The 12,245-nt window shown below is 46.6% G+C and overlaps 1 long non-coding RNA gene across 3 annotated transcripts in view; it reads right to left on the minus strand.

Annotated features, from left to right (window-relative positions):
• Positions 1-7,236: 7,236 nt before the first annotated feature.
• LOC119362011 overlaps positions 7,237-12,245 on the minus strand; it is an 18,404-nt gene continuing 13,395 nt past the window's right edge. Inside the window, exons 3-4 of one of the 3 annotated variants that reach the window (XR_005173068.1) lie at positions 10,170-10,277; positions 9,996-10,067 (exon numbers count right to left, since the gene is read on the minus strand). This is a non-coding gene — a long non-coding RNA (uncharacterized LOC119362011). The other 2 variants (XR_005173069.1, XR_005173067.1) reach the window with 2 other exon arrangements.

Genomic DNA, 12,245 nt, shown 5'->3' on the forward strand with positions numbered 1-12,245 from the left:
AGACGTGATGCTATATTTTATTGTATGAGATGCTCATGTTTTGTAACCGAAGTTATCGGCAACTGGCAGGAGCCATATGGTTGTCGCTTTATTGTATGAAATGCAAACGCCCTGTAATTTCTTTACTTTATCACCAAGTGGTAGCGATAGTCGTAGAAGCAATAGATGGCGTAACGACAATGATGCTACGATGGAGATCAAGGTGTCGCGCCGGTGACGATGGTGATCACGACGGTGCTTCGAAGATGGAGATCACAAGCACAAGATGATGATGGCCATATCATATCACTTATATTGATTGCATGTGATGTTTATCCTTTATGCATCTTATCTTGCTTTGATTGACGGTAGCATTTTAAGATGATCTCTCACTAATAATCAAGAAGTGTTCTCCCTGAGTATGCACCGTTGCGAAAGTTCTTCGTGCTGAGACACCACGTGATGATCGGGTGTGACAGGCTCTATGTTCAAATACAACGGGTGCAAAACAGTTGCAGACGCGGAATACTCAGGTTAAACTTGATGTGCCTAGCATATACAGATATGGCCTCGGAACACGGAGACCGAAAGGTCGAGCGTGAATCATATAGTAGATATGATCAACATAGTGATGTTCACCATTGAAACTACTCCATCTCACGTGATGATCGGACATGGTTTAGTTGATTTGGATCACGTGATCACTTAGATGACTAGAGAGATGTCTGTCTAAGTGGGAGTTCTTTAGTAATATGATTAATTGAACTTAAATTTATCATGAACTTAGTCCTGATAGTATTTTGCAAATTATGTTGTAGATCAATAGCTCGCGTTGTTGCTTTCACATGTTTATTTTGATATGTTTCTAGAGAAAACTGTGTGTTGAAAAATGTTAGTAGCAATGATGCGAATTGGATCCGTGATCTGAGGTTTATCCTCATTGCTGCACAGAAGTATTATGTCCTTAATGCACCGCTAGGTGACAGACCTATTGCAGGAGCAGATGCAGACGTTATGAACGTCTGGCTAACTCAATATGATGACTACTTGATAGTTTAGTGCACCATGCTTAACGGCTTAGAATCGGGACTTCAAAGACGTTTTGAACGTCATGGATCATATGAGATGTTCCAGGAACTGAAGTTAATATTTCAAGCAAATGCCCGAGTTGAGAGATATGAAGTCTCCAACAAGTTCTATGGCTAAAAGATGGAGGAGAATTGCTCAACTAGTGAGCATGTGCTCAGATTGTCTGGGTACTACAATCGCTTGAATCAAGTGGGAGTTAATCTTCCAGATAAGATAGTGATTGACATAATTCTCTAGTCACCACCACCAAGTTAGTAGAACTTCGTGATGAACTATAGTATGCAAGGGATGACGAAAACGATTCCCGAGCTCTTCGTGATGTTGAAATTGACGAAGGTAGAAATCAAGAAAGAGCATCAAGTGTTGATGATTGACAAGACCACTAGTTTCAAGAAAAGGGCAAAGGGAAAGAAAGGGAAACTTCAAGTAGAATGGCAAACAAGTTGTCACTCAAGTGAAGAAGCCCAAGTCTGGACCTAAGCCTAAGACTAAGTGATTCTACTGCAAAGGGACTGGTCACTGGAAGTGGAACTACCCCAAGTATTTGGCGGATAAGAAGGATGGCAAAGTGAACATAGGTATATTTGATATATATGTTATTGATGTGTACTTTAATAGTGTTTATAGCAACCCTTGGTATTTGATACTAGTTCAGTTGCTAAGAATAGTAACTCAAAACGGGGGTTGCAGAATAAACAAAGAGTAGTTGAAGGGGAAGTGACGATGAGTGTTGGAAGTAGTTCCAAGATTGATATGATCATCATCGCACACTCCCTATACTTTCGGGAGTAGTGTTGAAACTAAGTAAGTGTTATTTGGTGTTTGCGTTGAGCATGAATATGATTTGATCATGTTTATTGCAATACAGTTATTCATTTAAGTAAGAGAATAAACTGTTGTTCTATTTACATGAATAAAACCTTATATGGTTACACACCCAATGAAAATGGTTCATTGGATCTCGATCGTAGTGATACACATATTCATAATATTGAAACCAAAAGATGCAAAGTTAATAATGATAGTGCAACTTATTTGTGGCACTGCCGTTTCGGTCATATCGGTGTAAAGCGCATGAAGATACTCCATAAAGATGGATTTTTGAAATCACTTGGTTATGAATCATTTGATGCTTGCGAACCGTGCCTTTTGGGCAAGATGACTAAAACTCCGTTCTTCGGAACAATGGAACGAGCTACTGACTTGTTGGAAATAATACATACTGATGTATGCAGACCAATGAGTATGAAGGCTCGTGGCAAGTATCGTTATTTTCTGACCTTCACAAGATGATTTGAGCATATATGGGTATATCTACTTGATGAAACATAAGTCTGAAATAATTGAAAGGTTCAAAGAATTTCAGAGTGAAGTGGAAAAATCATGGTAACGAGAAAATAAAGTTTCTGCGATCTGATCGCGGAGACGAATATTTGAGTTACGAGTTTGGTCTTCAATTAAAACAATGTGGAATAGTTTCACAGCTCACGCCACCTGGAACACCACAACGTTATGGTGTGTCCGAACATCGTAACCGCACTTTATTGGATATGGTGCGATCTATGATGTCTCTTACTGATTTACCAATATTGTTTTGGGGTTATGCATTAGAGACAACTGCATTCACGTTAAAAGGGCACCATCAAAATCCGTTGAGATGACGCCTTATGAACTGTGGTTTGACAAGAAACCAAAGTTGTCGTTTCTTAAAGTTTGGGGCTACGATGCTTATGTGAAAAAGTTTCATCCTGATAAGCTCAAACCCAAATCGAAGAAGTGCGTCTTCATAGAATACCCAAAGGAAACTGTTGGGTACACCTTCTATCACTGATCCGAAGGCAAAACATTTGTTGCTAAGAATGGATCCTTTCTAGAGAAGGAGTTTCTCTCGAAAGAAGTGAGTGGGAGCAAAGTAGAACTTGATAAGGTAATTGTACCTTCTCCTGAATTGGAAAATCGTTTATCCCTGAAATCAGTTCCAGTGATTCCTACACCAATTAGTGAGGAAGCTAATGATGATGATCATGAAACTTCAGATCAAGTTACTACAGAACCTCGTAGGTCTTCCAAAGTACAGTCCGCACCAGAATGGTACAGTAATTCTGTTCTGGAAGTCATGTTACTAGATCATGATGAACCTACGAACTATAAGGAAGCGATGATGAGCCCAGATTCCGCGAAATGGCTTGAGGCCATGAAATATGAGATGTGATCCATGTATGAGAACAAAGTGTGGACTTTGGTGGAGTTGCCCGATGATCGGCAAGCCATATTGTATAAATAGATCTTCAAGAGGAAGACAGATGCTGATAGTAGTGTTACTATCTACAAAGCTCGACTTGTCGCAAAAAGGTTTTTGACAAGTTCAAGGTGTTGACTACAATGAGATTTTCTCAACTGTAGCGATGCTTAAGTCTGTCCGAATCATGTTAGCAATTGCCACAATTTATGAAATCTGACAAATGAATGTCAAAACTGCATTCCTTAATGGTTTTCTTAAAGGACAGTTGTATATGATACAACCAGAAGGTTTTGTCGATCCGAAAGGTGCTAACAAAATGTGCAAGCTCCAGCGATCCATCTATGGACTGGTGCAAGCATCTCAGAGTTGGAATATACGCTTTGATAAGTTGATCAAAGCATATAGTTTTATACAGACTAGCAATGAAGCCTGTATTTACAAGAAAGTGAGTGGGAGCACTACAACATTTCTGATAAGTATATGTGAATGACATATTGTTGATCGGAAATAATGTAGAATTATTCTGCAAAGCATAAAGGAGTGTTTGAAAGGAGTTCTTTAAAAGAAAGACCTCAGTAAAGCTACTTACATATTGAGCATCAAGATCTATTGAGATAGATCAAGACGCTTGATAAGTTTTTTAATAAGTATATACCCTGTCAAGATTTTGAAGTAGTTCAAAATGAAACAGTAAAAGAAAAAAAGGTTCTTGCTTGTGTTGCAAAGGTGTGAAATTGAGTAAGACTCAAATCCCGACCACGGCAAAAAATAGAAAAGAGAATGAAAAGTCATTCCCTATGCCTCAGTCATAGGTTCTATAAAGTACGCTATGCTGTGAACCAGACCTATTGTATACCTTGCTCTGAGTTTGACAAAGGAATACAATTTTGATCTAATAGTAGATCACTGGACAGCGGTCAAGAATATCCTTAGTAAGGACTAAGGAGATGTTTCTCGATTATGGAGGTGATAAAAGAGTTTGTTGTAAAAGTTACATCGGTGCAAACTTTTACACTGATCCAGATGACTCTAAGTCTCAATCTGGATACATATTGAAAGTGGGAGCAATTAAGCTAGAGTAGCTCCATGCAGAGCATTGAAGACATAGAATATTTGCAAAATACATACGGCTCTGAATGTGACAGACCCGTTGATTAAGCTTCTCTCACAAGCAAAACATGATCATATCTTAGTACTCTTTGGGTGTTAATCACATAGCGATGTGAACTAGATTATTGACTCTAGTAAACCCTTTGGGTGTTGATCACATGATGATGTGAACTATGGGTATTAATCACATACAGATGTGAATATTAGTGTTAAAACACATGAAGATGTGAACTAGATTATTGACTCTAGTGCAAGTGGGAGACTGAAGGAAATATGCCCTAGAGGCAATAATAAAGTTATTATTTATTTCCTTATATCATGATAAATGTTTATTATTCATGCTAGAATTGTATTAACCGGAAACATAATACATGTATGAATACATAGACAAACATAGTGTCACTAGTATGCCTCTACTTGACTAGCTCATTGAATCAAAGATGGTTAAGTTTCCTAGCCATGGACAAAAGAGTTGCCATTTGATTAATGGGATCACATCATTAGGAGAATGATGTGATTGACATGACCCATTCCGTTAGCCTAGCACTTGATCGTTTAGTATGTTGCTATTGCTTTCTTCATGACTTATACATGTTCATGTAACTATGAGATTATGCAACTCCCGTTTACCGGAGGAACACTTTGGGTGCTACCAAACGTCACAACGTAACTGGGTGATTATAAAGGAGTAGTATAGGTGTCTCCAAAGGTACATGTTGTGTCGGCGTATTTTGAGATTAGGTTTTGTCATTCCGATTGTCGGAGAGGTATCTCTGGGCCCTCTCGGTAATGCACATCATTATAAGCCTTGCAAGCAATGTAGCTAATGAGTTAGTTACGGAATGATGCATTACATAACGAGTAAAGAGACTTGCCGGTAAGGAGATTGAACTAGGTATTGGATACCGACGATCGAATCTCGGGTAAGTAACATACCGATGACAAAGGGAACAACGTATGTTGTTATGCGGTTTGACCGATAAAGATCTTCGTAGAATATGTAGGAGCCAATATGAGCATCCAGGTTCCGCTATTGGTTATTGACCGAGAATAGTTCTAGGTCATGTCTACATAGTTCTCGAACCCGTAGGGTCCGCACGCTTAAGGTTTCGATGACAGTTTTATTATGAGTTTATGAGTTTTGATGTACCGAAGGAGTTCGGAGTCCCGGATGAGATCGGGGACATGACGAGGAGTCTCGAAATGGTCGAGACGTAAAGATCGATATATTGGACGACTATATTCGGAGTTCGGAAAGGTTCCGAGTGATTCGGGTATTTTTCGGAGTACCGGAGAGTTACGGGAATTCGCCGGGGAGTATATGGGCCTTATTGGGCGATACGGGAATAGAGGAGAGAGACCAAAAGGAAGGAGGCCTGCGCCCCCCCCTCTGGTCTGAATTGGACAAGGGGCGCAGCCCCCCTTTCCTTCTCCCTCTCCCCCTCTTTCCCCTTCTCCTACTCCAACAAGGAAGGGGGGGGGGGAGTCCTACTCCCGGTGGGAGGAGGACTCCTCCTGGCGCGCCCCTCCTGGCCGGCCGAACCCCTCCCCCTGGCTCCTTTATATACGGGGGCAGGGGGGCACCTCTAGAATAGAACACAAGTTGATCTACGGATCGTTCCTTAGCCGTGTGCGGTGCCCCCCTCCACCATATTCCACCTCGGTCATATCGTCGCAGAGTTTAGGCGAAGCCCTGCGCCGGTAGAACATCATCATCGTCACCACGCCGTCGTGCTGACAGAACTCATCCCCGAAGCTTTGCTGGATCGGAGCCCGGGGATCGTCATCAAGCTGAACGTGTGCTGAACTCGGAGGTGCCGTACGTTCGGTACTTGGATCGGTCGGATCGTGAAGACGTACGACTACACCAACCGCATTGTCATAACGCTTCCGCTAACGGTCTACGTGGGTACGTGGACATACACTCTCCCCTCTCGTTGCTATGCCATCACCATGATCTTACGTGTGCATAGGAATTTTTTTGAAATTACTACGTTCCCCAACACCAACCCCATCTCGGTCTCTAGTCTTGGTTTAACCAAGACCTCTAGGGAGCCTGGCACGCGCCTGGAGTTACGACTGAGCCACTAGTTCATTCAGCGTGCTACTCTAGGAACGTGTCCCTGCCGCTTCCAGAAAAGCCTAGGTGGATTGCTGGCAATAATGCTAGACCTACGAACATATCTTACGGAATCTAACTTACGCACTAACTTGGCAACGTTCAACTGGAAACTAGGGGGCAGCAGGGCCCACACCATGGAAAGCAGGGGAAGAGTGATTGGCTGGTGGGAGCAGTCCATAAGTTTCATCCATATACGTGATCCGTATTCCGTAAGTGTAGCATATTTGGGTTGCTGGTCCACTTCCGTCCGCACCATCCTCCTCGCCTTCTATAAAAGGGCTCCGGATCCGCCATGGAACCCTAGACCCTCCATTTGGCTTCCCTGCTTCCAGATCTGAGATCCAGCGTCTTGGCCACCTCGCCCGCAATCTTTACTCTTTTGCGGAGGTGGTGGCCATGGGTAGTGGGGGACACGATCGCTCCAACAAGCGTCTCTTTGATGATTTCTTCTCCGCGGAAGATCTGTAGATCGAGACGAAGCTACGCAATACGCTTCAACGCAGTGCCACTAGACGCAGGAACATGTTCTCTGTATAAAAACATGAAGTACTTCCACACAGTGGTGGCGTCGGACAGAAAACAAATATGAATCGTCTTAAGAGGTTTTTTTCAGGGAATGGCAGCATTGACGCCGATATATTAAGCAGGAGTAAATCAAATACAAGAGTCTGTCAAGAAGTACATGGGGGTGGGGAGGGAGTACGGAAACTAGAAACTAGTGCTTCGAAGTTAATCAGGCTCAGGTTCTAGGGCATTCTCAGTGTCGCTAAGCCAGTGCATGGAGAGTGCCGGCTGAAAAATGTCAGTTTTGATGAGCTCCAGCAGATAGTGTTCCCGCAAGAGTTTGCTATCGAAGATCCTCCTATTCCTCTCCTTCCATATGTTCCATCGAGTGTAGATGGCCGTGGAGCAGGCCTTGGCTCCAAAAGGGCAAATGATTTCATTCCACCAAGCTAAGATAGAAGTTTCAGCCAACGATGCAGCAGCAAGCCCTGGAATGTCATCTGGAGTAAGGGCACCCAAAGATAAGATGTGCCGGGGTCTCCTCCTCTTGGTCGCATTTTTTTAAAGGAGAAAAAACCTCCAGCCTCTGCATCAATCGATGCATACAACCATCTTAAAAGTAATGTAACAAAGTCTTAGGACCACAAAAGGCCCACAATCTTAGTGCAAAACGAAAGAAAACACAAAAAAGATGCCACATCCGGCCAAACAGAATAGGCTACGATGCCTATAGTCTTTCTATTATTAGCTCGTCATCCAAATCAGCTGAAGATAGGCCGTGCTACTGTCTCCCACCGGTTGCACCCAATAACCAAAAGCTCCATGGAGTCCGCATGAGTGAGTAATGACCACATACGGATCCAAGCTGTAGCTCTGTAGATAACCTGCAAAAAAATAGTGAAGTTTGTCCAAATAAAAATCAAAATCATTTCTAGTATTTCATATTGCCTAAAATAGTGCACATATCCCTATCCGAATATGTTTCGCTATATGTATGTCCACTCCATTAAGCCACGTCCCAAATAACGTGTTAATGCTCGTTGGATGATGAATGTTAAAAGCTATATGTATTGAGCGCCATAATAATTTTTCAAGTGGACATTTAAGAAAGAGGTGTTTAATCGTTTCATTGTGATCACAACATCTGGAATTACCAACCCAACTTCTTTTTAGCAAGTTATCTTTGATCAATATGACTCCTTTGTGAACGAACTACATGAAAATCTTAATTCGGAGTGGAACTTTAATATTCCATATGTGCAATGACCTAGACAGTGGCCGGAATCAATTAGGTCTAGATACATAGATTTCACTGAAAAGGTTTCGTTCGCAACTAACTTCCAATGAATCGCATCCTCATGGTCCGATAGTTGAACATCCATCAACCTGCGGACTAGGTGCAACCACTCGTTCCAACGTTCCCTCACTAAGGATCTTCTAAATTGGATATTAAACGGTCCCGAATTTAATACTATAGCGACATAACTTCCTTTCGTTGCACAATTGAACATATAAATCACGCTAGACTACCCGCCATTCTGGGGCCTTCCTCGCGCGCTCCCCATCTGCATCGCTCGTTTTGCCTCGCTGTAAAGATTTATGTACTTTTCAACTGCCTGTCAAGCATCTGGCCGTCGATTTTATTTCACGTCATGGGTTTCAGTTTGAGCAGATGACGCCTGGGCCATCCTTCCTCGCGGGGCCTGCGTTGCAGTGGGGGTTCAAGTCAAAAAAGTGGTGTGCGTGTGTGTGGGTCAAACCTGGCCAAACGGGCCGGTCTTGTCGGGCCAACACGATAGCCCGTGTGCCTGGCCCGTCACGGGACGGCACGACACGTGGTTTAGTGGGCCGTGCCTTGCACGTGGCCCGGCTAGGGCCGTGCCTGGGCTGCCTTGCCAGGCACGCGTGCCAGCCCGGCACGGCACGACTAGCGAGCGGGGAGGAGTGCCTCATACAATCGACAGGCAAGACTAGCGGAAGGAGGATTGTTTTGTCTAAAAAAACTAGCGAGCGGTGGGAGCGGCGCTTCGTACGATCGATAGATTAAAAAATTCATGCGCTAGTGCGCTCCTTTTTTTCTTTGAGGCAACACTAGTGCGCTCCTGGCAACGAGCAGTCGAGGGCGTCCCGTGCTTGCGTGCCTACCGGGCCAGCGTGCCAGCACGTTTAAGTCAGGGGCCGTGCATGGGCCTCGGATGTCAGCACGCGTGCCGGCCCGGCACGGCCCGTGTAATAAGCGTGCCTGGCCGGGCCGTGCCGTGCCTGGCCCGTGTAGCTCAGGCCGGGCCGTGCCGTGCCGGGCTGGCCCATTTGGCCAGGTATGGTGTGGGTCGTGCCAAATTGCGGGTGCGGTGAAAACCTAGCCCAATCCCCTCCCGTCCCTGAGCTCCAATCGCCTCCCGTCCTCGAGCCCCGCGTCATCGCGACCCTCATCCCCTCCTGCATCGTCGCCTTCCCATCGCCTCCTCTTCTCTCCCTTGATTCTCGTCGCGCAGCCGCCCTTTCCTTCCTCCATCCCGCGCCTGCCGCTGAGCCCCTCCTCTTCCCAGTTCTGCCAGCCTCATCCTCTGCCGCTCGCTCAATTCGATCTGCAGGGGAGAGAGTGAAGATGAGAGGGAGAAGAAGGAAGGAGAGGAGGGTGAAATTGCGGAAAGAAGATAGGGAGGTGCAGCTTCGAATGGGAGAGGGTCTCCGCTGGCGTTGTCCTGCGCCGGCGAGGTCGGGTGCGACCTGGCCATTGGTGATGGCTCGATTCGCTCCTAGATCGGCTTGTGCAGTGCGGTGGTGCGGCGGACGGCCGCTCATGCAGTGGCCTCAGCGGGTGGGCGACGACACCTGCAGCTGGTGCACAATGACGACGACATGCAGCTCCTGTGCCCCGCAACACTCCACGCACAGCAGGAGTGGGAGCAAGGATGCTGAGGCAGTAGTTCAGGTTCGCCTTCACCTCCTCTCCTCTCTTCCCCTGCTCTCCACATCTCTAACTTGGTTTGAGTTCTCACATTTTTTACTTTGCCTTTTCTGGCAAAAAATGGTATGAAATCTGAGATCTGGACATCAAGTTCACTTCTTTTATTTTTATCTGCAGTAGAAGGAAAATGAGGCAGAGAAGGTTTCACCAACCTCTTCTACACTGACAAGTCTTTTCTTTCCAGCATTGCCATGGTGAGCTGCTGCTGTAGTGCTTTATAATTTTTTGGCCCCTTCCTAGATGTTCGCAGCCTGATGGTTCTGCACAATTGGTAGGAGCAGCGAATGTGCTCATGGAAGCTCATTAACTTGATTAGGTAAAATTGTTATGATTTTGTTTCATATATGAATAGCTAGATGCAGAGTGTTTTCGTATGGTACATATCATTCTAGATCTTGGACAAAGTACATGCCTATTTCCCTTTCTTCAGGTAGTAAATCCGGGTTGATTTCTAGATCCATGAAGACCAATGATGTTAGATGAAGCCTTCAGACTTTTAATTGTGTGTTGGCTTCGCTCTTCTGCGCAGCAGCGACGGCGCCACTCCTCCTCAAGGCCACGGGTGAAGCAGCAGCGGCGCCGCTCCTCCTCATGGCCATGGGTGAAGCAGCAGCGGCGCCGCTCCTCCTCATGGCCATGGCCACATCCTCCTCCACACCTCCTTTGCATGCGCTTCCCGCTTCCGCTTGCTCGTTCTCCGGGTGTTGTAGTTAGAACAGGTGAACACTCTTTCTCTCCTTTTCTCTCTTCCACAGGTCCTCTATTTTTTTCTCTTCAACGGGTCCTCTCTCTTCCTCACAACCCCTCCTCATCCCTCTCCAATCTCTCACATTCAGGCAGGGTGGAGAGGGCACACAGAAGCTAGGCAGGCCACAGACAACAGTGTGCTGCAGACTTGAGTGAGGATAACAGTGAGTGACACTGGACGAATCCGTCCTGGTCGAGCCCCCACCCAGACGGCTACCTGCAGACACTACCAGAAAAACTAGGGTTGCTGACGGCCAAATCTATGCCGACGGCCCCCGTCGGCATCGCCGGACCTATGCCGACGGCCAAGGATAGGCCGTAGGCGCAGAAAAGCCGTCGGCATACATACATCTATGCCGACGGGGCCGTCGGCATAGACGAGGCCGTCGGGACCGCCAGAGATACGCCTACGGGGCCCGTCGGCATAGGGCAGGCCGTCGGCTTAGCCAGGGCCCACAACCCCGGTCAGTGCTGATCATTTGACGGCGTTTACCCTACGCCGACGGGCGGTAACGGCGACCGTCGGCATATCTGTGGCAGAGGTATGCCTACGGCATAGCCATCGGCATAGGACCCTCTGCACGTCATCGATCCGTGTGACACACGACGTCATCGATCCGTGTGCACAGATATGCCGATGGCCTTGCCGTCGGCATATGTTTACTTTACTTAATTTTTTATTTTATCTGTGGCAGAGGTATGCCTAGGGCATGGCCGTCGGCATAGGCCCCTTCGCCACGTCATTGATCCATGTGCCACGCCACGTCGTCGATCCATGGGACAACCTGCGTGTGTGCACAGATATGCCGACGGCCTGGCCGTCGGCATACATGTATTTTACTTTATTTTTTTATTTTTACTTTGTTTTGTTATTTTTACTTTATTTTAGTTTTTGCTTTTGCATAAAAAAACATACCCGATGGTATATCGATTGCCCCCCGTTACGAACGTCGCTATCGCCGTGTCACGGAGGGGGGAAACTGTCGACACGGAAGGAATTCTGGTTAGTGGGGGGATTCGGGGTGTAGCTATGTCACCGAAACATCGCACGGGTCCCGATGCATATGTGAAAGTGTTCATGCATGCGTAGACGCCCGTCTTGGGGCTCCGGGGCGTGGCCCCCCTCACGGACGGCGCCGCCGGCGGCACCTGGAGGGGGGAAATAAACGGATGCGTCGGGTCTACACGGAGTGGATGTAGCAGTGGGTTTGGCCCGGATGTTGCTCCCGGGTGTCCCTATGGGCCGAACTGACACAACCGGGTGGGGAGGTCCACTGGTCAAAGCCCGTCCGTGGGAAGTCAAAGGGCTAGATCCCGTGGTCAACCGCTCCAGGGTTAGGCGGGACGGGGGCCCTGGGGGGTAGCAATGCCACCGGAGCGTCACACCCGGCCCTCATACATGCGGGGTGGTGTGGTGGCATGTCCGAAGAGGCGGGACGCGTCTCCGGTGCGTGGCCCCCCTCACGGACGGCGCCGCCGCC

This window comes from Triticum dicoccoides, chromosome 2B, assembly GCF_002162155.2.
Source record: "Triticum dicoccoides isolate Atlit2015 ecotype Zavitan chromosome 2B, WEW_v2.0, whole genome shotgun sequence".
Lineage (NCBI taxonomy): Eukaryota > Viridiplantae > Streptophyta > Magnoliopsida > Poales > Poaceae > Triticum > Triticum dicoccoides.